The sequence below is a fragment of the Malurus melanocephalus genome, unplaced genomic scaffold (genome assembly GCF_030028575.1).
Source record: "Malurus melanocephalus ecotype Western Australia unplaced genomic scaffold, MMel_1.1 scaffold_296, whole genome shotgun sequence".
Lineage (NCBI taxonomy): Eukaryota > Metazoa > Chordata > Aves > Passeriformes > Maluridae > Malurus > Malurus melanocephalus.
Genome location: NW_026623528.1, coordinates 80,255 through 105,317, shown reverse-complemented (window position 1 = coordinate 105,317; position 25,063 = coordinate 80,255). Strand labels below are relative to the sequence as shown.

The 25,063-nt window shown below is 39.6% G+C and overlaps 1 protein-coding gene across 2 annotated transcripts in view; it reads left to right on the top strand.

Annotated features, from left to right (window-relative positions):
* DISP1 (dispatched RND transporter family member 1) overlaps positions 1-25,063 on the top strand; it is an 87,321-nt gene that overhangs the window by 26,549 nt on the left and 35,709 nt on the right. Inside the window, exon 1 of one of the 2 annotated variants that reach the window (XM_057376953.1) lies at positions 22,068-22,177. The exons of the other annotated variant lie outside the window; for it this stretch is intronic. The gene's annotated coding sequence lies outside the window, so the exon portion shown is untranslated. Of the gene's footprint in view, positions 1-22,067; positions 22,178-25,063 lie in introns of those variants that run through there. 2 annotated transcript variants of the gene reach the window in all.

Sequence of the window (25,063 nt, the reverse complement as noted above, 5' to 3'; positions counted from 1 at the left end):
CTAAATTTCAATATGGAGTGTTGATGTTGTCTTCTTTTGCTGTATTGTTTCAGATTTGAAAGTTTTTGCTTAAAGGTACTGTAGATTAAATAATAAATCCATACCAGTTGCTTTTTAGAGAGAATGGGATTGGGATGATAATTTCTATTAATTTCTATTCTATCTTGTCCAAAAATTCCATCTTGGTCTAAAAGTCCCAACTTAAACACAGTTCTGACAAGAAGTCATCATCCAGAAAATGTAGAAATTAGATTTTAATTGTATCAGACAAATCAAAAGAAGGGATTGCCAATGAAGCAGCATGAAAAGGAAAAAAATAATTGTTAACTTTTTGGATAGAGGGGTCTGCAGGGCAAATTTTAGGGAGTTGTACAGATGTTGGGCTAGGGGTTTTTGGACTCCGTGTGTAATGGCAGAATGAAGTTATGCCTGTTGGTGGAACTATGATTGGCTGAAAAAAAGCTGTAAAAAAAAAGTAAGAAAGCTAATGAATGCCTGTAGGTACCATCCACAAGGCTTTTGGGAAAAGAAAATAATMGTTTCTACCTCACACATTTGTGGTGCTAGTCCCAGTAGTTCCAAGAGAGACAWTTGTTTTTCGTAGTGTAAAATTTCCTTTTTTCAAGATTGATAGATGAGGRAATTGATGTGACTGCTATTTTCAGGTAATGGAAATTATCCTCCCATCTTATCTCTTTGAGTGACTTCTCCAAGGCAGTGGTTTTCTTTGATAACCTCCATGATTTACAACCATTTCCTTGTCTGCTGCATCCCTACTTCCCCGGATGTCACCAGCCAGTGGACATCTGTTCCATCTGTTGGGTGCTCCAGCTGACACTGTGCTGCTTGAACTTATAAAGCATCATCCAGATAGAAGAATGTTTGTACTGAGCAGTWGCCAAAAGTTGAAGGTAGCTGAAGGCCCAAGACAGGCAAGCTGCTGTTGCCCACCTGTTCAGAAGACAAATTTTGTTCATGTTACTGCTGACAGAACATGGTACAAATAAAAGAGTGAGGCCAAGAGCTGCTGTTGGGATTTGGCTGAAATTAGTGAGTCCAAGGCAGGACATGCAGCTCCCAGAGCTGGCCGTTTAACCGGGTAGGCAACAGACATCCTTTGTTCTATCTGTTTTGGAACAAAATGTGTAAATAACTGGTAACTCTTTAAATTATATGTACCCGATTTCCTCTATTCTGGGAGTTTATTAATAGCTTTGTTTCTCTTCTCTTCCTTCCTCCCTGCTCCCTAAAATGAGTATGAGGAGAAGGGAGAATCTGCCCTGACAAAGGAATTTCTAAATCTCATCTTAAGCCTCTTCTGTCAAGAGTAGGCAAAAGTTCCTACCAACATAAACAAGATGCTAAACTTGGATGCAGAATATTGCATGTGACAGCAGTCTTTGCAGCACAAGAAACAGTGAATCAGCAGTRCCCAGATAACAGACACGTGGTGTCAGGGCATTTCTTAAAACTGCATGTCATGCAATAGGATTTATGACTTAAAATATCTCAGACAGTGCATTAAGGCTGTTTCTAATGTGCAAAAAACCATGCTCAGGTTTGCATAGTCAAGTGGTCAGTAAGTTCTTCGTAAATGAAATAAGCCCTTCCCTGGACAATGAACATCCAAGTACAGCCGTGTCTTGGGTTGATTTTGTGCCAATCCTGTATTCCTATATTCCGTCTGCTTGTATGCCCAAAAGATGCCTGTGCCTTAAATGCGACCCGGAAGAAGGGGCAGGGGTGGCTGGGAAGGCAGTGCAGACAGTTCAAAGCCGGGGCTGCCACGCTGCCAGGGGCTTTTGGAGCTCAGCTCAGCGCTGCGGGAGTCCTGCTCACTGCCTGAAGGAGTTACGTTGTTGCTGCTTAGCTAGCTTGTGCTTGTGAGCTTGGGCAAACAGCTCTCCCTGGACTGCCACCCCTTCTGTGACCCCTGTGATTTTCTGGAGTGGATCAGCGGGGCTGTGGTCCAAGAACCAGGAGGCAAGCACTGACCAGCCGGGGGCTGGCAGGTACAATCTGTGCCGCTCCATCTCATCCCGGACTCCAGAGAAGCCAAGCCGGCCAGAGAAAAAGCACATCGACCCCTCTGTTTTATCCACATTGAGGAGAGGACTRCCACCAGGTTGTCACTGTTGCCTGAGCGGCCATGTGCACTTTTCTTTTGTTTCAATTTTTTTTTCCCTAGGACAAGAGCTGTGCCATCTTTTCTCTGCACCACATGCCAAGTGGCTGTGGGGGGAGGGAGTGACACATGTTCCTGGACTTTTAAATATCCAACCGTTACTTTTTATCTGTGTTCTATGGGCACCTTGTTTTGTTAATAAACTACTTTTTTTTTTCTCTTCACTTTTGCCTGAACATCTATTTCATATTGGTGGGAAAAAAAACTATCAGATTTTTCACCTCAGAGAAAACATTTACCCTGTAACATTTTTTCTCTGAAAATATTGTCTCAAACCAAGACAAGCAGTTGAGATGCGCAACCCCACTCCATATTCTRATCTAACTTTCTGTTCTGGAAACTAAGAGCAGTGTATTTGGATGTATGTTTATGTGTCCTCTGCCTCCTAATGTGTTGAATTTGTGCTGCTTATAACTTTACAAGTAAAACAGATGAGATTGACTAAAACCYCTTAATTTTCCTGCATGCTTGCAATCCACTTTGGATTGCCTGGGATGYAGGAGGGGAAGTCAACTATTGCAAAACATCGTTTTAAGCTGTGACAATCAATGCTTGATTATCTTAAGTTTCCAGTGAGTGTACTGATTGAACCAGCAAAATCCTTCCACAAATACTGATTTCTCTCAATATGATAAAAAAGTTAACTCAGCTTTTTACCTGTGATGGGCTGTTCTGGGGGTTTTTGCCTCTTTTTGACTTTTAAGGAGGGAAGTAAGTTTTGGGGGTTTTTTATTATTCTCTAGGGTTCCAACCTGATGATGACATACATATTTAGTCTCTGCTCTTCTGTAAATTACTCTGACTCTGATTCACTCTCTTCAAGTCCCTTTCATTTTCTTCTCAAAAAGTTTGTCAAAAAGGCCAAAAGAAAAGATTTTCAGATGTATAACACTTCCAGATGCACACTTCCAGCAATGCCAGATGTTTAACCAAGCCCTTCACATTAAGGGCAAGTTGAAATCCTGCTTTGCCATGAGTATTGTCATTTTTATTTGACTCAGCTCTATCTGATTCCACTTATTCTTGTGRCATTGAAAGGCTGTCCTGTAGTGGCCATGCCATTTTRGGTTGTTCTCCTCCTGACCTCCCATCACWAATWCACAYTTATAGTGAATGTCTGAGGTTCTGGCTGGCAAAGCTGTGTTTTTGATATCCACCTTGGTATCAGTTTTGTGAGGAGCTTCGCTGAACCAAGTGCTCAGAATATGAGGTGCTTGTGTACAAATAGTGGCTTGGGCTAAAATCCTCAAAGTACCTAAACATGGGGTTGTGAAGACATTATTTTAGCTGAAATCCTACACTTCCTTCCTTGACAAGAATCTGTTTGAATTATATCCACCATTTAGTTCTGTTGATGCTTAGGAATTTCTGTGTGTCAAAGCAGCAGTGCTCAATTCAACTATGAACTCTCATTGTTCAGATTGTTTCTACCTGCCTGAGACCTATTACAGAATCACAGAATCCTTAGGGTAGGGAGGAACCTCTGGAGATCATCCAGTCCAACCCTCCTGCCAAGACAGGGTCACCTGAAACAGGTGACACAGGAATGTGTGCTGGTGGGGTTTGAATGTCTCCAGAGAGGGAGACTCCATGACTTCCCTGGGCAGCCTGTTCCAGTGCTATTGCTTTAAAAAAGGTTTTACTCTCTATGGCACTTTAAAGCAATKACCTGTTTGATTATGTACTGAATAATCAAGAGAACTTGCTTATATTGTCATTAATAATGTCAGGACATTATTAGTTTTGACATGTATTTTTTCAGTGGGAAATACACTTTAAAAAGCTATTTCAGAATCGTGTAGTGGAAAAATGCTGAAGACCTATCTGTTTCGGGCTTTTTTGGTAACTTTGCTATTGGAAACACAAAACACATAGGTAGCCAAATTGCATTCCAGCACGACCTGCTAGCAGGCAAGAGGATTTCTGCTTCAGTGCTGCAGTTCATTAAAGAGTTGTAAGCAGAAATGCTGGAAAAGTTTGCTGTGGGCATGTGACGGGAGATTTCTGATAACCTCAAGGCTGCTTTCCAAATGATCTTATTAATTCTGTGAGTAATCCGGGGAAAACCAGTAGGGTTTCTTTGACTTTTGCCCTCCAAGGTTGCAGTTTTTACAGCTCAGAGCAGCTATTAGGAAAAATAGCTCTTGAAGTGTAATTTAAAAAGCCCCAGGAAGTGTGTTCCTGTTTTTCTTTCTAGTGCAGCTACAACTGACAACTCCTCTTCCTTTAGCCCCTAATTCAGTGTGCTGCTGTTCCTGGAAACCTGTTTGGAATGTTCTAATGAAGTTTTTCACTTGCCTGAAGTGCATCAAATGTAACACATGAGCCTGGTTTCCAGCAGAGACTTGGTTCTGTGTGCAGTCAGCTGCTTCTCGAGTGACACTCGTGGCTGGGTAAGGAAGGATGGGGTTACTCTGTGCAGGTTCTGGGAAGTTCATGATTTGAATTCYGCTGTATCAGGAAGGTGCTGTTACAGTTGTCAACTCACTTGTGTTCAACGTAACTAATCCAGAACCAGAGAGTGACATCTTTTCTAGTGAGGAACATCGATGAAAATTTAGATCATAGGACATATGAGCATAGAATGTCATGTTCTGCATTGATGTTTGGAAGAAATGGCAATAAGTGTTTGCATCTCGAGAACATGTTCGCTTTTTTACATAGCTTGAAGTCGGATTTTTTTTTTTCCGTTTCCCTTTCAGAATTGTTTTCGTTGTCATTAAAGTCTTGTATTGAAGAGTAACACAAAGAGCTATTTCAAATTACTTGTCTCCTTATGCAGCAGCTTTCAGAATGTTATCATCCCCCCTAAAAGTGGGCTACTTCTTTCCAGGTGCTTTTTCTCCTGTTCCCTGTTGCTCTCCGGAGTAACATCATCCATTCTGCATTGGAGAAGGCAAGATTCCTGAGAACAGCAGACACTAATTGTTTTGAAAGGCTTGGATCTGTGGCCTGTTGTCTGGAGGTTACTTACTATAAATACAGAATTGTTAAYTCTCTCTGAACATTTTCCATTTTAAGACTGTTCCTTACTATGCAAATTCACCTTGACTGCTCTTAAAACTTGTTTCCAGCTGAAGGCAGGAATCTTACTTTGCTACTCAGAGTTAGCAGTGTATTTCCAATGTATTTCTTTGATGCATATCCATGTAACTTTTGATGCTATTGCAATTTCCCAGTGCAGCTAGCTGCCTTATCTCTTTGCTTGTGATTCAGATTTGGGGAAAGTATATCCTTTGAATGAGATAAATGAGAAAGGTAGAACAAAGAATATTTTAAAGTTTGGTCTAGTCCTTGGGAGTGTTTAACCTTTGGTTACAGCAGTTAGGAAACTATTAAAAGTTTAGCTTTTTTCCCAGCTTTTTAAAATTTTCTCGTTATTGCTAGTTTTGAAGCCAGCAGCTGTGTTACTTGATGCACCAAAGCCTAGCTGTTCAGCTGTGAGTTTCAAATGGTAGAAGTAAARAATTGTTCTTTTATTTTTTTTCTTATGACTCCTAAAACAACCATTATACCTACTGAAAAAAAGGTTTAAGGAAAATAAATGCCTACAATTTGTCAACATCCACTGTTATTTTCTAAAGTTCTATTTTTAAGGGTTTTAAAGCTCTAGCACTGGTTTTCAATATTTTCTAAAGAYAGAGCCTTCTCTGATAAATAGCTATTTCTTTTTCAGTGGTCTTTTGACACTTWAAAGTCATTGCCGGATTTGATCTGAAATTGGTGAAATGGGACTGTATTGTAACTTACCACTTAAGGAAGTTAAGTAAGAATCATTTAGAAAGGATTTTCTGAGATACTTTCTTGAAGTCAGTCTTCAAAAACAAAGTCACTTTAATGAAGCCATTGAGTATTAAAGTCTCTCGGTAGTCTCATGAACAAAATTTTGGATTTTGTTTTCCAATTCTTTCCCTTAGGGGTTAAATAGCTTGGAAATAATCTTGCCCTAAACTGGAGAGTTCAAGGAATGCCTCATGAATGAGCATTATGGTGACTKGCACTTGAGTGTTGTGTGAGGTGCAAGTGCAGTGCAGGTCACTGTAGTGAATAAAAGGTGAAACTGGTTAATGGAGTCTGTAAAACCTTTGTTCCCACCGCAGCTCCTTGGTTATGTGTTCAAACTGTCCTGCCCCTCTAAACTTCTTGCAGTGAAAAGTGGTGTTTATGCAGACAGGTATTCTACACAGCAAGAATGCCTCCAGGACAGAGACCAAGAATTCCCCTTCCCTAACTAGACTGCTGCTTCTAGAAATCATCCTTCCATGTTTCTGGTTGTGCTGATTTAGAAGACTTTGTAATTAGAAAAATTCAGGATGAGAGAAGATAAAAATAGAAGCAGGAGATGAGAAAGAAGAAAAGGTCCATGTAAAGTAAGGAGAAACGATGTAGTACCAGGAGTATAAGGAGAGATTGCTATTGATAGACTGGTGGAACTGTGTGAAATGGGTTTGGTACTAACAGCCATTCCTTTGAAATATTTTTGTCCTGGTTTTGTAAAAATTGTGTCTTGATTTTTCAGCCTTAGACTGAAAAGCAGATTGGGACGGCCTCTGTTTTGTACTCTCCTTTTTGATTTACCCGTGTGTTCTGAGTTGGGTGCTGAGAAACTGTAGCTCCCCACTGTGCAGAAAAAGTTTTAAGTTTCTTTATATCCTCTGTCAGTTACTACAAACTTGTATGGATTTTTAAGGAACTCTGTAATATATAGGACGATAATCTCATTTAGATTCTTAGCCTCCAAGTTTTCAGCATCCATAAGAGGGCAAAATCCAACTGTATCAGATGGAATAGGCACACAAAGAAATGTTTGCTGTGATAACAAAAGAGGCTCAGTGCTCACAAAGATTTTCTGGAAGGATTTTCTTCAGTTAGAGTACATAATTTGACAACTTCAAAATAAAGAATAATATATTGATACTTTCATTCACAGCTTCAGCTAAAATGACACAATCAATGACTTTAGCAAGTTTTAAAAAGCCTTCTGTCTATCCTTAGCAACAGATTTMTGTTAAGTAGGAGAATATAACTCAGTGTATGCTTACAAAAACAGGAAAACTGCTTTTGTTTCAGATGACTCTGTGATATCTTACATGCTTGCATCTCCTTTAGATTTGCTGTAGCATGACTTTTTAGATTATGGTTTTGATTTCATAAACAAACAGTATATGGAGCATTTTTCTTGCAGGTCACTTTGCTGACTGTCTGATGCCAGCAAAGCCTAAGCTGACTTCCCTCTTTAATACTAATGACTAAGTTGCCTCTGTGGAGACTCCACAAGATTCATTAGGCATAAAAATGCAGTTTTTAAAAATTTTGTTWATGCTTGCATTTTGTTAGTATTGTCTTCAAATTTGTGATTAAGCTTTTACTGAATCCTTATCTATAATGACAGTTTAATTTTTCAGAAGATAAATTGAAGTGCATATACAGAAAAGTAATTTTTCAGTAGCTTAATGCTAAACATTTCCAGCTTTAGATGCAGTTTAATCACATCTACACATTATGAAAAATGTAAATCTGTAGTTCTCTAAGGAATGTCTCCTAATACCTTTAATGTTTATCATTGTACATAACGAAGATATACATAATCCTTCTATGTTAGAAGGACCGTTCAATTTAAATTTATTAAAGATTGTGTTACCCTGTTAGGAGCAAAACCCTAAATCCAGTTTCTTCCCATGAAAGCGTGAGAATTTTTCCACTGCTTGGGGTCTGTGCAAATCATCTGCACTACAAAAGAGCCCCGGCTTCTTCCATTTTAGGAATCTGGAAAGGGTAAATATTTAGAAGTGCTGGCATAACAATAGCAGAAGTAGAAGGAAATTAAAGTTTGGGATCCAGTGCTCAGACACTTTTGGCTTAAACCTTGGATGAAAAAGTAAAAGCTTTTTGGTAAATTGGTGAAACGTTACAATTTTCAGTTTTGGATTATAGAATAACTGGAACTGTTCTATGTAAAATAAACCACCCAGTTTTGAAAATGTGTCCTTTTTGTTCTTGTTTAGGCTTTTTTAGTTTTTTTTTTTTTTTTTTTGGGAATTTTTCTGAGTGTGTTGTTGTTCAGTTCCTTTCTGACAGGTTGCAGGAACTAGTATTTCACTGAGCAAATACTACCACTGTTAAGGGAATAAGGCTCTTTATGGAAGACAACTGCTGGTATGAGAACATCTTCGAATATAAAGCTCAAGGGCTGTAGGTTGAATGAATGTATGAAGTAAACTGAAATTAGGACCACAGCATAGAAATTGATTTCCTTATAGGAACTATGGTGTTTAGGCTCCAAATTTGCTCTATAAAAGATTTTTTGTGGAATCTCTTAGAGAATTTGCAGCATCTGTTGTTTTCAACAGCTGTTCGATATTGAGCAGAAAGATTCATCTGTCCTCTGAATAGAAAGAAAAATGTATTCTTTATCTTGATAAATTCACTTGAGCTTGAGTAACTCTTCGGATATTGAAACCAGTTTTCCTGGTGTGTTTCACTTATCTTTGGGGGATTTTTGTCACTATGTTCAAATACCTAAACGTGTGTAAAGACTGAAGTCTGTTTCTGCCAGAATTTGCYGTATGACTTATGAGCCTATATAAAGACCATTATAGTAACTTAAGCTGATACTTGGCTTGTGTTTGTGCAAGACAACTCCAAATAATCCTTTAACTTAATTTTGAGCAGTGCTGTGATTTTTAGAAAGAGACCATATAGAGTTGGCTGGATAAAGAGAAATGTACTTTTAGAAAGAACTTCAGTGTTTCAAAATTAGATTTATATTTTTGATCCCATTTAAAAGCTAAACCAAAAAAAATTCTGCATTTCATTGTAGAAGGAAGTAGAGTTTAATTTGCATAGGTAGGAGACCCTGCTTGGGTAGCCTTATCTGATGCCTCAGGGCTCTTAGCTCTCACTCAGCTTGCTTGAAGTTGTATAGATCTTCAAAAAAGGCAGGTTTCCAGTTCTGCTGGAAAGTTTTTAAGCTTTACCATCACCATTGTGTTTTAATAGTATTTTTTTTCATGTCCCTTCCTATAATTTTGATTTTTACAGTTTCCAGATGGTAGATAATTCAGCACAGCCCTTGACAGAGTTTGTTGAATTTTAGATCACCTAATGTCTTGAAGGCTAGCGGAAGTTGCTCTGCAAGAGGAGCTAGAGTTCTGAAAAACAAGATAATAGTATCTGGACATAGTTTAAACCATTCCAAGACTTCAGTGCCWCTGTTTCCTTGCAAATTTCTCAGTATTTTAGTTACCTACTTAGATGATTATTTGTTATCTCTAAGTTTCATTTGCAGGATTAGAAACACTTCAGTATTTAAGTGCTTGTCCTTTCTTTGCTTAATCTTATTGAGAGTACTTTGCAAATTCTGATTTGGAACAATTCAAAGAAATTCTTATTTCAGTGGGGTCATTTGTTCAACCTAGACTCCTGAAGAAGTGATCATTTTTATCAACCTAGACACTCAGAACCAGGAGGAAGTGAAATAATATGTCTTTCTCTCTACCACAAAGATGCAGAGACTAGCACAGCATAGGTTCAGAATCAGATGTGTCCCGTGCAACAGATATTGAATCTTACAGCTGATTAATCAAGCMCTTTTCCCAGCATTTTGCATCATTATCTGTTATGCATATGTCTAATMATTGCATGAGATACATTAGTTATTAAAACCCCTTACAATATTGAGCAAAAAAAAGAAATACTAGCGAAACTGAATTTAGACCAAGAAACCTGCACTCTGTGGTAGGTTAGTCTCTTAATTGCAAATTAGTAGCAGTCTACTTCAGATTCAGGGTCTCTGGCAACTGCAATTTTGGTAAAAGTTCCAGGGAACTCATGACCGGGGTCAATGGGATTGTATGATCTTTTTACAATAGTGTTCAACTGATAAAATAAATCATAGCAGATCGCATTTTAAATCTATTTAAGGCTTGTGAGACTATGAGAACTTTTTTAGGTCCTTGTTCAATACTTASGAACACAGCTCAGTTGTGACAGGTGACCCTCATTTTAGTGTAAGATTTGCCATGACCATTTCATGGGGTGTTCTATTTCATCCCCAGTAATTCAGTTATAGCACCATTTTACCTGTCAATTCCTTATGAACCATCCAAATTAAAGGTGTTTATTTTTACACTGTGTAGAAATAGGCATTTCGAAATGGTTTTGGTTAGTATGGAATGGCATACTGAACTTCTGGGAGTTCATGAAGTAACCTGTGACAAAGGAGATYAGAAGTTGGGAGGGCCAGCAGGGACGAGGTTCACATTGCATGTGGGAGCAGTAGAGAGCTTGGGGGAAGCCAGTGTAAYATCCAGTCCCCTTGAGGTCCCAGCAGTGAGGCCACTGGTGTGCCGGGGAGCAGAGCTGTGCCCAGTGCTGCTCCTGCCAATGCCAGCTCCAGCCACTGCAAAACTTCGATATCAAGCCAGGCAACTGTGTKATAATGCCAAGAAAAGACTTGGATTTAATGCTGAAATCCAGCTGAAAGATTTCAAGGTGAGGTTTCTCATCAAGGAGTGGGCTCTTAACTACTCAGCTGTTTACTGGATTGGGATCAAGGGCATCCTTTGTACTACTAGGAATGCAAAATTTACAGGACCAGGGTGAGGGAGGGCACGAGCAAGAGAAATAGTACTTTATAATCCGGTGGTGAGGTCACTTCCTTGCAAGGGGGAAACACAGGCTGGACTTTGAGGACTCTGTAGTACTTTACATGAAGCAGTGCATGGTTTATGAACTGTCTTGGAAGGTTAAGCAGAACTAAGCATAGCCTGTAAAGTGGTGGTTGAACCATTTCTGTCTAAGGTCARTAATTGAACAAAACTTTAAAATGGCAGTACTAAACATAGAATGAAAGTAAGATTTTTGTACATGTGGTTTTCTTTTTTTTTTCCTTCATATTCTTGCTATTGCAAAATTGATTCATTTCATAACAAAATTTTACGTGGTGAAAGCTTTTGTTTAATCCTATTTTAAGCCTCTGTCTAATCTTATTTTAAATGTGCTAATCAAGCTACRGTTTGTGTACTTGCCAGAAAAATGATTTTTGATTTGTGTTATAGTTCAAAGAGAAATGAGCATATTTAAAATCAATAGAAATTCTACATCCACATCTGTGGATATAAAATGTTGATGTAATAGTGGTGCATGCCAAAACTCTTGTATTTCTCAGTTTATAACTTCAAAGTGAAAAAATGAAGATGTATTGTACTACAATGTATGACTAAATTAGGGTATTAAAGCAGATTCTTTATTATGTTTACCTCTAATTTAGGTGGTTTAAAAAACTCAGTTTTTATTAGCTAAATTTACAGTGGCAGTTTTAGGTTTCTAGGAAGCTCCARTGACCTCTGTAAAGAGGTAATTCAGTGAACCTGTCACTAATAATTTCATTCTGCAGCTAATAGTAATAGGCTTAATCCAGAAATTATGAACTGGGCCCCTCTTCCCTGAGGGAAATATTTCTTTGCACCTTTAAATATAAGGTGGAGTGAGCACAGTAAATTTAGCAGAACCTGGCTGTTCTTTGATTTCTGAAGGCATGAGGCTTTTGTGAAATACTGTGCAGAATCCAGTAATGCGCAGTCCAGTTTTCCTTGAATTACCTCCCTCTGAAGGTTTCACCCCTGCCATTTTAATGGAATACAGCTTTATCTGCTGTCACTCACAYGTTTACCTGCAAACTGGCTCCTGATGGCTGGAATCTTTTGGATGTGTTCTGTGCACAAGAAGCCTGACTGTTCTTGGTCGTGCTCTCACTGATAATCTGAGGAACATCGATGCTCCTGCTCAGTGTTTACAGTAGCCATGCAAGTAGCTCAGTAATGCAGCACTTGTGGAGAAAGTCCTGGCAGATAATGATGTCGTTGAACTGTTGACTTGTTTTCCCTGAAAGAAAAAGTGCAGTCATTCAACAAGAAACCTGGGAAAATGCCCATCAGTGCCTTTACCAATTGTACCCCACTATGTTTTAGTATTGAATTAGAATGCTAATCACTGCCTTGTTTTCCATCTTGTCCTAAAGAAAGAAAGTCCTGTGTGTAGGGGACTGGAATTTCAGTTTGTAAGCATTTTGAACACAGCCCTTTGTTTCTGCTTTGTTATTTTGTGAGAATTCAGAACTAGTTCAGCAATAACTTGTTTTACAGAAAACTTAGAGACAGAGATTGTGCATCATGCTTATCCCTGTGATTTGCATTTCTGCCTTTCAGTTATATTTTGTGTACTGCATGCTTTTTCTTACGCATTTTTTGAAAGTTTCTTTAGTCCTGTAAAGCCTGTTGCTTTTGCAGTTTGTACTCTAATATACACATTATATGCACATGCTCTCCTGAGTGTACCTAAATCATCAGTGCCACAGTAAGAAATGCATCTCCCCCATCTAGTTATCCTTGCCTRCTACAGTCACCATCCTTATGCCAGCAAACAAGCTTGTGCAAATATGTGAGTGGTTGAATTTAGAAAATTTATTGGGATTAAACTAATCTCTGAAGAGGAAGTGTGTGGGTGAGTGTGATGGGCACATGTTCACGTGATAGGCACTTGCCTCTTAAAATTACCGCCTAGCTCTGAAATTCTTTTCCCTCCAACCCTGGGCCAAGCCTTCTGGGTTCCTTTCTCTCCCTTTTTCCCAGCCCCCTTCCCCTTGATATGTGTGAGCAGCTTGCTCTCCATATATGCCAATAAGGAGTTCGGGATCGCCTGTTCCCACTTTCTGTGTACAAAGTGTTGGTCCTGCCTGGCAGCTCATTGTTGTAATGGAAAGGTGGAAAGGACACTGGTTGATCTTACAGTCTCTTCTAATGCCTAGGAGTAACTGGGTGTGCCTTTRAGTACTGTGACCAGATCCATGTGATACTTTTTTCTCATTCACTGTGAGGAAAAATGTGGATGTATCATACAAGTATGAAGAACAAGTCATACAAAATTCATTGGGATGGTTCCCTCAAGGTTAGATTATTTTTGGCTTTGTTTCTAAAGCAAACTCTTTGGGAAAGATTTTTTTGCTGGTAGATTTATACTTAAGTTGTTTTGGAAAGGGYATATGCAAAGATTAATATCTTCTGACAAATAGAGCGATCTTACTGCAGTTGGTGTTTTTTTTTTTTAATGGCTGCTTGGGCTGTGAGTTCTTGCTGGGAAGGTCAGTATCTTTTGCATGCATTGCTCTTTAAAATTATATCTGCTGGTGACTGTTAAATCTGTAGACTAAACAAGGCTGTACTGTGAAATAAGATTTAAAATTATAAAAAGAATGTTCAGGTTTTAATATCTGAAAGCTTGCTATAAAGGTCCAGTGGCTTGGTGGTAAAGAGATTTCTCAGCTTCATTAAAATTMGCAATGCCCATGCCCTGGAACAGGTACATGGCCCAATTAAGGGAGCTGAAAGGGAGGGAATTGCAACAGGACCAAACTTTGCTTGGAGCCATGGAATGGCTGTGCAGCTGCTGCTGCCTGGGGCTGCCAGGAGTCTTCCACAGCTGCTATTTCCTTGTCTCCATGTCTGATATGGAGGTGCTTTGCTGCTGTTAACTTTGTACAGCTGTGGTACTGCTGGCACATACCCAGGCACTCCTCTTTGCCAGAGGAGGCAAATATAAAAAATATTAAAAAAAACATCTCCCCAGTTGTAGTCTCTTAATGACCAAAAGTTGTAGTCTCTTAATGACCAAAAGTGAACTGGTGTTTTCTCAATTCCCATACACTGATTTCCTTTGCAGGCTGGTATAAGTCTTGCTGCTTCAGTGTCCTGATCCACAAATCCTGGATATGGGAAGATACTGTACTCCTAAATACATTTCAGCAGCTGATCTCCTTTAGATTCCTTAATTCTTGTGTGGAGGGACCTAATCTGATACTAAAGTTCATGTAACCAGTAGAGAACCAAATCCTGTCCCAATGAATCTCCTAGAAATGGAGCATATGTAGCCTGTATTGTAATTGGATAAAATGGAAAAAAGCAATATTGTCCAACTGAATTTCTACATACCTCACAGAATGTAGAAAGTAATCTAGGCAAYGTCTGTTCTTGGATTCCATCTTTAAGTAGGTACCCAAATGTATTTATTGAATGTAAATCTCAAGAGGTACCCTTGGGTTTGAGAAGCACTTAAGTACATCACCTTAGACATTTTAGTCAATACTGGGTCATCTTCAACATAAAAATCTGGTTTGTTAAATTGAGCTCATGCAGAGAAGTAATGTATCTGGGGTTTTATTACAACTGTAATGCAATATTTGTGTACCTTATGCTTTTCTAAAGGATTTCTTGATTGATCAGGAAGGTGCAGTTGCAGTTTTGTACTGACAAGGCAAGTTTTGTACTGAATGTTTAGAACTGTGTGGCTCCAGGGAACCTGCACCTTAGAAAACGCCAGATCAGTTTCTTCAGAAGACATGTCTCACTTCCTTTGCATAATGCAAAAGGAATAGAGATAGCACTGAAAAAGCCATAGRGAAATGTTACATAGGTGTTTCATTGTTTAGACTTCTCTCAAGGCTTTTTCTGTAGAGTAGCAGGTGAAACAGAAACTTGTCAAACTTGGTGAACAGTGTTGGAAATTATGTGACTTGCATATGGTAGGCAATAACTGTGCTTTAGTCTGAGCAGTGTGAAATCAGAGGCTCATGGAGAAATCTGACATCTCCTTCTAAAGGTATGGAGGTTGGGACTCTGAAAKGTCTGGTTCTTGATTTATCTGAATGTATGAGGAATTCCCAGGCTCACATCTGATTGCTAAGAGACAGCCAGAAAAGATTGACTTCGCATTGCAGGGCTGTGTTTGGGTAAGCCTGTGGCAGGCAAGCAGCCTGGTGARCAAACATTGAGGTTGTGCTCAAATACCATTTTCTCTTGCCTTGTCCGTCAGGCCTTCGTTTGTGTGTCAGTAAAGCTCACTTCAAATAAAARGTCCTCTATGGGCTCTAGCAATGCTTGTTTACTCCAAACACTTGGATCTTTCTTTTTTTCTGAAAAAAGAAGAAAAAGAAAAAAGATTTGTGCTGGTGCTTATTCCACTTTCCTAATGAAGAAAGGTGAAGGTGTGATGTTGGTTGATCACAAAAGGAGGGGAAGCTCTTTCATGTATTGTTTGAAGATTTAGGCAGTTAATTTTGAAAATCTTTCAAAAAAGAACAAGTAAGAAGCTGGTAYGGATTTCTTCTCCTGTTAGTTTTACTAAGCCGAGGGAGCTAGGCTAGATTGAAGGGTGAACATGCAATAGATAGAAGAAATGTTTCAGAATTACCATTGTTACCTAGTTTGCTCCTAAATGAATAGCAAGAACCTTCTACTTAGCTGTGTAAGTGAATGAAATGAACAGCAAAATGAATAGCTATCTGGTATCTGCAATATAAAAGTTTATTTTGCACACAGCTGTTTATGTTGCATAAGCATTGTATGGCAATATTTATGCAGTTGCAATAAATACGTTACATTTTTAGTTTCCCTAAATTAAGTTCAAAACAGTGGTCCTTATCTTAAAAATACTTGATACATTCTGAAAGAATCCCATACATTGCAAGACTTTGCTGTTTCCTGAACTAAGAATGCAATTCTGAAAAAAGTGACTTTTCCTTTGCTTCCCTAACTGAAATGGAAATAGTGGTATTTGTGGTTTCTGGACTGTTGCTCTGTGCATTTCTCCACATGATGAGAGAAATGCAGTTCTTTGATTATAGACAAGTTAATGTGGTTACTAAAACAATATTAGTAAAATACATTTCTTCTGTTGTGGARAAAAAAATTACACTGCAATAGTCCCTTTCACTGCCATCAGGCTGGTGTTCGTAATTWAAGTGCTGGTGTTATACAAGTGGTAGAATTACTGCTTTTTATGTCACTTGTTTATTTTATGTTCAGATAAAGCATTCTGTTAGTTTTTCCCCCTGGTCAGTCTGGGCTGTTYTACAAGTGACATTATACATGTGTGCACTTACATAAGATACACTTTAGTTACTTCATAGTGGAAAAGGTACACCTGTGAGAAAGGAATGTGAATGAGAAAATGTAACTGTGTGTAAACATGTTTATGCAGCTGCATTTTAATGTAACTTATTATTGGAGCACTCTTTAGAAAATGAAACTTTTACAGCTGAAGACAAGCTATTAAAAATTCTTTCATAACATTGTAAGCTGTAGATAAATCAGAAGTATAGATATCCAATTCTGCTTCCATATTTATTTGGGTTTTTAACAAGTTTTCTTCATATTAGTATCTGAAAACTATTTGAGATGCTAATAAAACTGTCTTATAAACTTTCCATGTTAAAGCTTTTTTGCAGAGTATTAAATCTAATGTTTTCTTCTGCTTTTCATGATTAATACACAACTTCATCCAGTGTGGGGAATTTTAAAACTTAATAGCTTTTCAAGGCTTTTGTGTGATGTGGGACTTGATTTACTGTGGAGTCTCAGATATGCATTTCAGTTCAGAGTACATGTGGTTTGGAAACATGGAAAATAAAAGGTTTATGTCTGTTAGATCTCCACCAAAAAAAAAAGTCATTAAATTTATGTTAGTATTTCTGTACTGTGAGTAGATAAAACAAGACAGTCTTGTATGTCATAAAACTCAGCCTTCTCATGATCTGATTTAAAGTCTCAGGATCTCAATGAAAGAAGTTAGAGAAATGGCTGCCAGTGTCTTGTTTGAGTTGGGGGAGGAGGTGTGGCTGTAAAATGTCATTATCATACTTTGAGAGCTTTTAAAAAAATCAATAAAGGACAAAAAAAATCAATAAAGGAAATAGTTTAGAATCAGGCTATATTTGTTTGCAGATTCATACTGAGCTGACTCTTTCATTACACTAGGGACTGAGAGAACATTGTTCTAGGCACTTCGTGGACAATGGAAGACCCTCTTTGCCCCCAGAAATTTATTTCTGTGCTTTGACTTTCAATGTTATTTAAGCTGATGTGACCTTAAATGTCCAGTTTCTAGAATATTAAAAAGAATGTGTTGGTATCTGGTTTATGGAGTTTAAATTTTCCAAATCCAAGCCAGATGTCCTTTGCCTATCTTAAACCCAAACAAACAAACAAAAGCCTGAAAAACAATCACACTGAATAGTGTGAGCAGTGAGCATGTCTTAACTTTTCTCCTRTCACTAGTTCTGGAGAAAGTCTGCTTTGCAAGGCTTAAAGATTTTTCAGCCTGTAAACTTACTTAATTCTCACCTTTTCTYGAGGTTATCAATTATGAAAGATTTTGTGATAAAGTCTGGATGAGTGGAAGCTGGAGAAGGACAGTCAATTTATTTCACGTCCTCTATTGATCAGACAGTGTTTCATCTTTGTGGAGGCAGCAGTCTGAAAGTGGAGAACTTTATTTAAGGCTTCTGCCATAGGTATATGATGATATTGAATCAGTTTGTTTATATTGCAATCTGTATTTATAGGAAGATCTCTCTTCTATAYTTCAAGGGGAAGAAAAAAGTGTGTAGAAGACTACCAGTGTAAGGGGATGCAAATTTTTACATTTAATACCTTGAATTTCAATTTCTTCCTTTTCTTCATTGTGTATCTCAAATAAGCCTACAGATGGAAGTGCCAGGATTTCACTGCTGGGTGCTTTTGGTTTTATATTGTACAGTATTTTTTTTTTCGTCTCTGGGTGAGGAACACAAGCTGTGAATAAACTCCAATGTTCAGAGCTTCTAAATGCCAATTTTGAGTTTCCAACTCCATTTCCTTATGGACACAGCCATTCTCTTTTCAGAGAGACAGCTTACAGTTGCATGGCTGCAGTCTCAGATAAGTTTTTGCTTCGTATTTGGACCTAAGAGCACTTGAGAACACCGTGTAGGCACTTGGATCTCTCTGCAGGCTGTCAGATGTGAGGMTCAGTGGCAGTCTAGACCTTGTTATCTTTGATGGATCAAGCTGATTAAGCCCAATTAACTTCCTCAATACTGTGSTGGCATGTCCCATGAACTGCTGGAAGCTGCAAGTCTGTGCCCTRTGTGGCTCTGATGGTGCTGCTATCTTATTACCTCAAGCGTTGCACAAAAATATACTTTAGTATGAAAAGTAGTAAATGAATGGTTGGTTCCTACCATATTTTTCCTTCCACATTGTTTATTTTAAAAGGCATTTGGTAAATTGCYTGTTGCAAGTACTGTGCTATGGCATCTAAAAAGTAACATAGAGTTTTGCTCCAAGGAGAAAAAAAAAACCCACCAGCCAGGAAATTCTGTAGGTGGATAGGAATTGTAATAAAAATCCAATGTAGCTGTAATAAAATACGTGCAGAGTACATGTGCCACGTGCAGAACTAATTTTGTCATTTTAACCTCTAATTGGRTCTTTTATTCCATATTCCCTTATTCTCTCCAGTTTTTTAGCAATTCACCAGAATTTCATGAGTACTTCTAGTGCCTTCTGTCTGGTTTACAAGGATTTTGGAAGCCTCTGCAATTTTTTTCATGAGCACTTGCTTAGTCCCTCATCACCCATTCGTCCCTAGAACACCCAAGATAGGCCACCAGCTCTCTTATTAATGTTCAGTGCACAAAGTCTTTTAGCTTCTTCTGAATCTCTAAGAGAGTGACAATGTGACATGAAGAGCCTGGGATTGATGTCATGTTAAGCTCAGAGAGGCAGGTGAAGGCATCCAGCCAGATAAAGATACCAGGTGGAGCTGCACCTACCATGGTGGCATTTGGTCACAGCTCTTGATCATGGGCAGCCGTAGGTCGGAGAAGTGGCTGGCACTCAATGGCATTGTCCAATGTCTTCAGATTAGGAGAGGCCAAGGAAGCGTCATGGCCAAGTATTGCAGCTTTCTGTACCTTGTTAGAGGAGAGAGAATGGTCAAACTTCATGCATTACAGTGCTCTGTCAGCCCTGCTTTATAAATAGAAGTTTCAGTGTTTTAGGCTCATTTTCTTACAGAGACTGCAGCTCATTTGAATCTCTAATGTGGTTCTCTTCATAACAGTATTTACCTTTTTCTTAAGTATTGTATGCAAAAATCTGGGAACTCTATTAGTCCTTTTACTACTACTTGATTTTATTCTTCAAGTAAACTGTGCAAAATGTTATTTTAAAATCCCAGTAAAAAAAAAAAAAAGTGCTATTTATGATAGAAAAAATGGACAAAACGTCTCTTCTGAYAACTAAGTTAAAGAATTTTTCTTTAATCAAGACATGCAAAGTGCTTGTTAAATGTATTGGTAGATCCGTAGATAGACAGAACTTCCTGATGCCGGAGGATCATATTGACTTAAACCATGGCTGAATTAGTAGAGCAGATGTCCTCCAGATTCCCTGCATAGATGCATTTGCAGGCAGTGAACAAAGCAGAGTGTTACTCATTTATCCTCTTGAGGCTTCCACAGATCAAATCTGCCGTTCCTGGTCTGCCTTGAATTGCTTTAAATTCTTCCATCCTTTTTCACCTTCCCCTGGTTTTCCTGTAGCTGCATTCCAWATACTGTAGGGCTCAGTTTTATTTTCTGATCACTTGCAGATAAAGAAGTTAGCATTTGTCTGGTATTGCTGGAGATTAACAATGGGATAAATAGCAACATTAGAAGTGACGCAGATGGGGATGTCAAAGAGAGTATGATGGAAATGTCCAAACCAGGGGTATGYTGGGGGGACCCTGGGCAAACAAGGCTCTTCAGGGCTTGAGTCTAGCATAGGGAAAAGGTTTCTCAGCACTTAGTACTGAGTTTGGTTTTCAGATGCTGTAAAGGCAACAAACTACAAGTCTGTAATTCAAATATATGGTACACTCTTWAAATCCCATTTAGACAAATACTTTTACTAAGCATAACTATGAACACACATTATACATTCATTTTACTGTCATCCWTGGGAACAAAGTATCTGCATTAAAYTTATRTGCTAAGAAACTAACACTATTTTTTCAGTACATATAGTCTAACAGTTTTAATAGAATGTAATTCTTGAGATTTTTATAGTCCTTTTCCTCCTAGATATAAAAGCAGTGAGCAAATATTATGTGTCTTTTGTCACTTCTTTGAGGTGGTTAGCAAATACAAGGGATAGAGTATCTGCAGTGAACTGATATACAGTCATATTTACACATGTACGAAATACTTTTATTAGTAGAYMCTTTTTYAAAAGTACATGGAGTTTGTGRCTTTAGAAAAGTAACTTTGAGATTWTTCTTCTAGTGCTTCCCASGTTATARTAYRTGTTTCAGATAYTCAGAAAGTGWGTACTGTATTGCAGTCCTACTTGAATTTTGAAGTATAGTTGAAAGTTACCTGCTTTGTAGTAGTGCTGTTTTGCTCAATAAATACATGTGAGTCTTGTATAAGAACTGTCCTGGATCATTAATGCTGAATGGTTCTACTTTGGATGGAAAGCAGTTCTGTTAGAGAATCTGTTAATGTTAGAAAAGTGATGTTTTAGATAGGATGTTGATAGTGTGGGGGAGGTAGAGACGGCAGCTGATGCCAGTGAAATTTCCCAGTTGAAGCTCAGTGAGAAAGTCAAGGAAGACAGGTTTTAAAAAAAAAGCTTCGCCTTCGACGTGGGGAAGCAGCACAGTTTCCCATCACCTGTTRAAGACCAGAACCAATGAGCAGGAAGAGCTGCCTTGTGTAAAAACTGGGACCACAACTGGAATATAGGACCACAGCTGGAATTCTAAGGTCACACTAAGGGAAATTGAGCCTCAGTGTTTCCTTTGGCTACATCTTTTGCTTTACAAAGTGTAAAGATGCTTATAGATCAGAAATTCCTTTTTTTCCAACCAGTTCAACTTGACCCTGAAATCAGAGCTCCTGTATTTCACTAGCGAGTAAGGAGAGCACTTCTGTAAGCCAGTGAGACCCCCGTGGATGGTGATCTGCTTTGGGTTTACAGGCAACTGATTCAGAAGATCTGTCCCAGGAAGATGCCAGTTCTGAGGTTGTATCTGAGATACCCAGAGCTGAGTTAAAATCAGGAGTCAGCTCCCCAAACAYAGGGCTTGTGAGCACATGAGCTGTAGTAGTTAGTTTGAACATAATATCCTGGTCTACCACAGACTGAGACCAGTTTATGGCACTTCCTCTGGTAGGGTTTTAAACTCCTCATAGTTCTACTAAGTGAGTGGGTACCTTGTTCCCCATATTAATACCTAGAATTGAGGGTTTAAATATCCCCAAACTTGGGTAATCTCAATTTTTTTGAGTTGTGAACCGTGAAATTTTCAGGTTTTTTGCATTAATAATCTGTAATGATTATGTTTGTCTTTATAAAGTCTTACTAAAAAATGTTGTCTGAGAATTATGTGGAGATGAACCACCAGACTCTCAAGTACTCTTGTGTGGAATAAGCTTTTTTAGGTGTAAATATAATAAAATCTGGTGGGGTAAGAGCCTTTAAGTCCCAGTCGGTTTTCTGTTGCTGGAGACCCGTTAGAGTTTTGTAGCCACACCGCAATATTTTGTAAGAAATGCCTGACGACCGAAGGATGAAGTAAGAGCTTGGTGCTGGGGGACGAGCCCTTGCCAGGAGCTAATGAGGGCTGAAGTGATTTTGAAAAGCACTCCAAATGACCCCCGGTGCTGTTTTCAGTCTCCCCCCCTTCCTCGGCTCTTTCAATTTCCAAGAGCCGTGCCAGGGTGATGCCACTCGTGCTCCCCACGTGGAAAGGCTGGCGCGGGGCCCGCGGGTGGCGCAGCCCCGGTGTCGCCGGCAGGTGAAGCTGCAGCGCTGGGCTCGGCTGGCCCCGCCGCCCCAACACGATCCCCATCCCGATCCCGATCCGAGGGGGCTGGGAGCGAGGGCGGGGAGCGGCCCGGGGCTCCCGCGGCGGCGGCAGGAGCAGGGAGGAGCCGGAGGGCGCTGCCAGGGCCCGGACCTGCGGCGGGGAGGGGCGGCCCCGGCTCCCTGCGCTCCTCGCTCGGGGCCAGTGCTGGGGCGAGCGGAGCAGCGGCTGCGGCTGCGGGGAGAGCGGGCGCGGAGCCGGGGATACCTGCATCGAGACGGGGCTGCCGCCTCCTTCCTGCCCATCTTCCCCGGCCTGCGGCTGGTGAGTGGCGAGAGCTGCGTCCCTTTGGGTCGCTTCGGACCCRTCCGTGCGTTCAGAAAGCGTTCGGATGGGGGTTTAACTTAGTGTGTGTTATTTACATTGCARTGCTACTTTGTAATGGCAAGCGGGCTCCTGGGCTTGGGAAAGACTTTTTAGCTGAGGGGAAATGCCGGAGAGCTTAGCTCAGGACCCTGCCAGCGCTGAAAAGCCTGGTGAGAAATCAAAAAGCCCCCCGACCCGAGATCCGGCTCTTTGAACTGATGCGCTGTGATTAAAGTGCTGTRGGAGGTTTATCATTTGACCTTCAGAGCGCGGCTCAGCAAATGGGAGACTTAAAACCCACTCACGCTTGATAAATGAAGCGGCAAAAAAGAGAAAAATCAGTTCTCCMATGTTTAGCTTTCGAAGAAAATTATTGCCGGACTGGACGTGTAAAACTACTTTGCTGTGTTTTCTGTAGCCAGAYGTGAAGAATTCTCTGTGTTTATCAAATAGGTGTGACTGCCAGTGTGTACCTGCCTGACATTCTCACCGAGTCTTTGCCTTCCTTAATGTACTGAAGTGGTACAATTATATTAGTTCTCCTATTGAAATAGGAAGAAAAATGCTATTATTAGTAACAATCCCTGTTACTGTGTTACCATTTTCAAACAGCTTTTAAATTTGGAGAGAAAACAAAAAATCTGATTCTAAGCAGATGGTGGAGAGATTTCTTAACTTCTTACATAATGTTATGTAGCCAGGGTGATGGTAGGTATAGCTGGGGCTGTATCTTAAAGAGTGTTGCTTTTATGCTTTTGCTGTGTGTTGCTTTACAGCTGTAATAATTTCAGTGTTAATCCTACGGCATGATGAAGTAAAAACCTGTGAACTTCCAATGCAAGTAACTCTTCTTGCAGCCAGAAAAAGACATATTTTGGTTTCTTCCCCTCTGTGTAAGCAGGATTAGAGCTATTTTGGACCAGAATATTTGCAATTACAAAACTTTAAAGTCTTTCATATGGTAATGGAAAGTCAGTATGTTGTGTAAATAAGATTTAGGGTGGTGACAGTGTGGCAGTTGTAAGCAATGCTTGGAAGTTTTTTAACAGCTTTCTGGTCTCTTAAACTGAGCTGAGGTATACCTGCTTTCCAGAACTCTGCACATTTTTTCTTGAAGTAGCATGGTTCCAATCACTTTTGCTTGTAGCTGTATCTCATTCCAAAACTCAGAGTATTTGAAGCTTTTTCAGACTTTCTTAATACATTTTCTTCCATTTCTCCCTATACAGATATGCATGCTGCTTTTTTTGTTTGTTTGTTTGTTTTTAATGAAACTTTAGACTCATACAGAACTTCTGGAAGAGAATTCAGAGCTCCTTGTTGTTGTTTCTGTCTGTAGTGTAAAAGTAACTTTAGYTTAAAAGCAAAGCAAAATCTGTTTCTGAGGGTCTGAAGAATCCTGATTTTCCCACCCTTCGAGTCTTTCCCAGCTCCCTCATCCCATAGCTTCACTGTTGGGTCAATTCTTGTGCCAGCTTGGCAGCGCTGGTTTGCCACTGCCCATGTGTGTGTAAGCTGTGATGCTGGCATGGTGACATCTGGAAACTCCCTTTCAGAGGAATTGCAGTTGCTGACCCAGCCTGGGACGCAGGAAATGAACTCATGGGGTCTCAGGTTCAGGACAGGACAGCTTCACAACCTCGCAGGCTGTGGAGAGGCATGACAGGGACAGCTGGCTCTCCAAACACTTGAAGGAAGGGAGCTTTTCCTTCTACAAACCTCTTCTGTTTCATAGTTGTCTTCTAACTACTACCTCATGGAACAAGKACTTAGGTTGCTGAAAATCTGCTTGTTAATAGTATGACGTTAGTTAAGAAAATGGGTAGTTATAGACTGCAGAAAATAAACTGACCATAATGGCATTTCTCAAAAATAGGAGCTGCATTGTATCAATCCTTGAAGTGAAATGACTGCACTAATAAATATATCAGATGAACTTATTGATGAAATAAGAATTCGAGACTTTCTGAAGCTGAAATGCATGTATTTAGTATGCTTAAAATACCTGGGGGGAAAAAAGTCAAAGCCCTGTGGATGGCTTATTCTGGGAAGTGCCTGTATTTTGTACAGAGGAAGCTTTTCAGGAAAAATCTAGGGGTTAACAGCTGAAATGGAAAAGCAAGAGTCAAGGTATTGAGAGAAACTAAGCACCACATATGATAGTATTGGAGTAAGAGCTGGAGAATTTGAAAAATGTCTAGCTGAGAGCCAAAATGGAGATCAACAACCATAAAACATTAAAAAKCAGTTTGACTTGCTAAAGACCATTGCAGTGATAACTTAGTAGACATCTCCCATGAAACCAGTATCAAATACCAGGCACCACCTGTTACTCCTCTGAGCTCTGAGAAAAAGCAAAGATACAAAGAATTCTGGTAATGTGAAGGAGGAGAAACCCCTCCTTAAGAGTGACTTTGCACTGGCTGGCACAGCAAGCGAAGCCTAGAGAGGATTGAACTGAGTTTACAGACTGTAAGAGTKTGTAACCCATTAGCCACATTGGAAAACTTCAGCCTCTTCAAGGACTGCAAGGCCRTTATGGTATTTCATCTGGAAGGAGCCTTAACAGGTAGCGCTGGGATTGTTAAATGTTGCTTGTTTCAGAAATGCAGTGCTTCTAGAATCCAGCTGGTTTAGATGAATTTTAACATGAAAAGACACTTTCATTACTTCGGACATTGCGTTCATCTCAAACCCGTGATGTTTTGGAGCTGACAGGTCTGCAAAGCCCATAAAGCCTGGGCAGGTTCAGCTGGCTGAGTGGTTCAGTGCTGACTACAGCTGAAAAACTTTAGATGACTCTGAAATAATATTTGACTTTTGTCCTTCCTTAAATGTGAGGAA